Source organism: Rattus rattus, chromosome 1 (assembly GCF_011064425.1).
Source record: "Rattus rattus isolate New Zealand chromosome 1, Rrattus_CSIRO_v1, whole genome shotgun sequence".
Taxonomy (NCBI): Eukaryota; Metazoa; Chordata; class Mammalia; order Rodentia; family Muridae; genus Rattus; species Rattus rattus.
The window spans coordinates 214,755,689-214,761,079 of NC_046154.1; the positions used below are offsets into that span (position 1 = coordinate 214,755,689).

Sequence of the window (5,391 nt, forward strand, 5' to 3'; positions counted from 1 at the left end):
CCCACCTATCTCCAAAATTTTAGCCCAGAATTGCTCCTGTCTAAAGGAAATATAGGGACAAAGAGTGGAGCAGAGAGTGAAGGAACGGCAACCAGAGACTGCCCCCACACCCTCCCCCAATCCACCCCACACCCATATCCCAGACACCAAACCCAGAAAGATAAACTATATTATATATTTGATACATATAAACCAGAGACAAACAAATAATGCTCTTGTTTATAATTTGAAGACTTTTCAGGCAAAATACAACTTAATTTTTCCCTACCAATTTCCCGATGTCTACTCTTAGTTGCAAGTACATTTTTTTTTACCTTAAGGATGAAGTAATTCATAGCTTTTCAACATATGAGAGAGAGTGGAAACGTACTTAGAAAGCTTTAATTGACATTGTCTTAAGACTTCTAGTTATCAGGAATACATTTTGTTACTTCCTTAAACTATGGTGCTTACAATATGCAAAGATTTCTTAAACATCTCTAAACACGGTTCTTGCAATACTGTACCTATCGGTCACACTGGAATGGAGACTCAGCGCATCAGTGAAAATATTCTGGCTGTCTCAGAAATGCTTTAAAAAAATTTGCCAGAGAAATGGCAGAGTATGAAACTCTTGTTTCCATCTTTTCCTAGTATATTTGCATATTGGAAAAAGCGTCATACTCTTCTATATCGTGAAGAAAAAAAAGAACTAAAAGGAAAAAGAAAGAATGAAAAGGAAAAGTTGAGGAAGAAAACATGTTAAGGAAAAGTTCAAAATGCTTTTACCTCAAAGGTGGTTTAATGTGTAAAACCAGTAGTGACCCAGCGAAGGAAGGGCATGGACCACAGACGAAAAAGGCCAACAATGAAATCATGCTACCAAAAGTAACAGACAAGTGTGAAGAAATAATTCCACATCTGGTAGTGATAGGAGAAACTCCAGATAAAATGTAAAAATGCATGCAAGAAAATATCACAAGAGGAAAACAAAATCTCAAAAAAAAAAAAGGAGATCCGATCCACATACACTTCAGGGAAAGAAAAGGAAAGCCCTACCACTATAGAGACCCCCAGATCCTAGGGTGTCAGGGGAGAAAAAAAAATATGTACAAGAACTCAGAAAACCAGAGGCCAAGTCCTTCCCTACTCCCAACAAATCAGTAAAGAAAGCTTCCAACACACTCAAAAACAAAAAACAAACAGACAAACAAAAACAAAACAAAACAAACAAACAAACAAAAAACTACCAGCAGCCCACTCAAACTCTAATTACTACCTTAGCCTACAGGACATCAGAATTAACCTAAGAACTTTTCAAGAATAATTAGGCGAGGTGAAGTGGCACACCCTGTCAGATGCAGAGATAGGCAGATGTGTGTGAGTTTGAGACTAGCCTAGTTGTTTATAAAGGTGGTTGGGACCTCAAAACTACTTAGTGAGAGCTTGTCCCAGCAGATAGACAAATGTGGCCAGAATTGGATATGCACACCTTCATTTCTAGCACTCAGGAAGCCAAGGTCAGAGTTGGGGGTTTGAGGAGAGCACCTGGAATGAAGGGAGATTCTGTACTTAAGGCCAAATGAAGTCCTGGGCTTGGTAGTATAACAGTTTGCCAGCATATACAAGGTCCTGAGTTCAGTATCCAGAACTATCAAAGAACAAAAGAAAAAGACCCCACAAGGGCTGGAGAGATGGGTTAGTAGTTAAGAATACTGACTGCTCTCGCAGAGGTTCTGAGTTCATTTCCCAGCAACCACATGGTAGCTCACACCCACCCGTAATGAAATCGGATGCCCTTTTCTGGTGTGCCTGAAAAGAACAACAGTGTACTCACATACATAAAATAAATAAAAACAACAATAAACAATAGCCTCCCCTCCAACACACACACACACACACACACACACACACACACACACACACACACACACAAGTACTCTGGTACTGATTATATCACAGACTTTTTTCAACAATAAGTCCAGGGTTTAAATTTTTTCAGAGGTGGGGGGTGAAGTGTCTGTGGTGACTTTGAATGTAATATTTCTGTTTGTAAATATTAGGGTCTTGAGGCAACATATATACACATATATATAAATTGTTCAGTGTATTTGCTGACAAATATTTCTGCGTGTTTGTGGCTCTGTAATTAAAGAATGACGTCCACTTCACATCCGCTTCAAGGTAAAAAAAAATGTAAAATATGATGAATGAAAATGGTTTATTATTAGATAATAAAGTCTGTTTTAGAAATGCTATAATAAAATAACTTGTGATCATTCCACACTGACTTCATTACGGATGGGTGCGAGCTACCATGTGGTTGCTGGGACATGAACTCAGAACCTCTGCGAGAGCAGTCAGTATCCTTAATGTCAGTTAGAGGGAGCTTGACTTTTTCAAACTTTTGTCTCAGCACTTTACAACAGATTGTGCATATTTGAAGAGACAGCAAGGGATCATACCACACTTAGAGGTAGCTATCTTTTATCAGAGCAGGGTAAAAAGAGGCTGCAACTAGACTTCAGATTCATGATGAGAACAAAAGGGCAAACTATGGGAAAGCATGTTTCTAGAAATGTATATACATTTACTTCTTACACTATTAGATATTTAGAGTAGGGTCATGAAAATTGCCAATGATATACAAGAGCTCTTTGAAACGTAATGTGCAAATATATAAACTTAAGCACACAAGCATAATACACTTTAAGCACACACATAAGATAAAAATTTTGGAAGGGCAGATCCATTGTCAGAGACATTTGTCATATCAGCTTCCTAGGAGGTGTAGAGGATGAAGACAAGAGGATTTGTATGTGCTTCAGAGTCACTTTGCCTGGAGAACAAAATGCGAAACAAGAAAGGCTCTGTCTCAAATAAAGTGAAAGGTAAGGTGCAAGAGCCCAACACACTGGTACCCACTCACACACAGGATACACAAACCCGCAAGAAACCTAACTCACAGGAGAAACGCAGAGCCATCACCACTTATTTATTACTAGGAAATCAGATAACAGCCAGTATTTATCTTGGAAAACTGCCTAGGGCCATGTAGGAGGAACGACGAATGGCTTTAGAACTCATGGCAAGCTGCCTACTGGGTACCATTGCCACATGGGTGATCCCCAACATGGCATGACCCCAGAGATTTCTTGCTGTTATAGGATTTTGCTCTGCTTGCTACCGTCACAACCCTTTTTTTATCTAGGAGTTATATGAATACTTTATGAGGCTTCAGTCCCTCACTGGACAGTATCTCTGGCGCTCACAATAATAATGCTTGGTTTCTTTCAGGCATGGCTGCTGGAGCAGGTTAACGATTCCCCACCAACCTAGGGAAGAACTTAGAAATATGGATTGTCAGCAATGACCCTTAGAAAACATTTGGAAAAATAAAGTTGTCTAGTGAAGCTAGGTTGAGATGTTTTTACTACTGGGTCTGATGTAAAAAAAAATGTTAAGGAACAATCTGAAGTTTATTCAGAAAGGCATAATCTTATTAGTTAATCTGGAGTCCTTTTATAATCAGGGAACAAGAACAATGGCACTGGCTGGCATGATTCTCACTGAGGCAGATTTCCTATACCCATTTCTGCTTTCAGGTTTCTCATATGATTTATTAAAAATTTCTTTTTTTTTTCAGAGCTGGGGACCGAACCCAGGGCCTTGCGCTTACTAGGCAAGCGCTCTTCCACTGAGCCAAATCCCCAACCCTATTAAAAATTTCTTATAAGTAGATATATATTCTGAGGATCTAAGGTAGATATGACTGATTTCTATATAAAAGCTTTTAATATTCTTACAAGATTACTTTTAAATGTAAATAATAAAATATCTACTTTCTTTATAACCACAAATTGCTTCCTGCCAGTAAGAGAAAAATGGCTGAGAAAACTACCTTGCTTTCTTATACTTTTGTGAATCTATAGTGTAGCTTAGCTACAAATGTATGTGGATTTGGGGAGTAGTTTGTTTTTCTTTACCTGGGCCATGTGATGTTATTTCTTGTAAATGTATTGGGGAAACATATTTTTCTACAATTATTTACTAGAAGAAAAGTCAAGTGTACTCACATTGTAATTTTATACCACCTGAAATGTTTTGCTGGGATATATAAGCTATGGAAGGAAAAAACAAAGTGTAGAGGTTTGGAATATATTCTTCCATCTGTCAACAATGTGTGTGCATATATTCATGTAAAAGCTTGTCTGGGTGTGTGTTGGAGCTTGCTCTATCGACCAATAGTGTGTGTGTATGATTGCATGTGTATTGTGAAATGCTTGAAGCCTGCTTTCTGGAGCTTTATTCTAACCATTCAATGTATGAATGTGTATATATCTATCTGTATGTATGTATGTATGTATGTATGTATATGTATTTATTTATATATGCATGTATGCATATATGTGGTTGTGTGTATGAGACCCTTGGACTCTGCTTTTGTTTCATCTACTCAGTGTCTCTCTGTGTGTGTGTGTGTGTGTGTGTGTGTGTGTGTGTGTGTGTGTGTGTGTGTGTGTGTTATTTTCTCTCTCTCCTTCTCTGGCCCCAAGTTGTTTAAAGAGTTCAGAGTTTTTCTGCAGCCCCAGCAAATTAAGCTTTGTTTCCACAGAGAAAAGTCTGCTGAGTAACTTCTATAATTACTGCCTGCCATTGGCGACAGCTCCTGTAAGTATCTGGATCCATACCTGTCAGTGGCACTAAGCACTAACCCCTAATGGCTGCCTGCCTCAGTTTAACCACCACATAGATGCCAAAGCTGGAAGAAAACTTTAGTAGACAAACTGACAAAACCTCATTTTTTGCTTCTTCACATGCCAAAGGCATGGGACAATACATGGATGGAATAATCTGAATGTTAAATGAAACATCCTCACTGGCTAACTCATATTGAGAAACCACATGCTTCTTTATGTGAAGATGAGACACTGAGACTGAATGAAGCCCTGCTTGTCTCTGGTGAGGAAGGTCCACAGTTCATTCTGATTTGTGGAACTTCCTCAGATGACAGTGGTATGTGGATGACTGGCGAAAGCTACTCTTACACAGGGAGCAGGTGTGGGTTTCTCTCCTGTGTGAAATCCTCTCATAACCCTGAAGGTTGGTCTTGTATCTGAAGGGCATTCCACATGTACTTCATATAAATAACTTTTCTGTCTTGTGTACCAAAAACCATGAGAATATAAATTATCAATTCCCTGGGAATTGTAATGAGCCACTGACCGTGGGCCTTTGGTCAATGAAGACTGACTTGGGGAGGATAAGTCTGAACTTGAGTCAGCTCCTAGAACATGGAGCTGGAGGAGATAACAAAGCCAGAACAGAGCTGGTCACTGAAACCCTTCAAGGTCTCACCAAATATAGTGAAACGAACATAGTAGCCAATCAAAATTGTACTCATGTCACTGA

At 38.9% G+C, this 5,391-nt stretch overlaps 1 pseudogene; it reads left to right on the forward strand.

Moving 5' to 3' along the window:
- The first annotated feature begins 206 nt into the window (after nt 1–206).
- On the forward strand, nt 207–1,178 carry LOC116890066 (annotated as a pseudogene).
- Nucleotides 1,179–5,391: the final 4,213 nt, after the last annotated feature.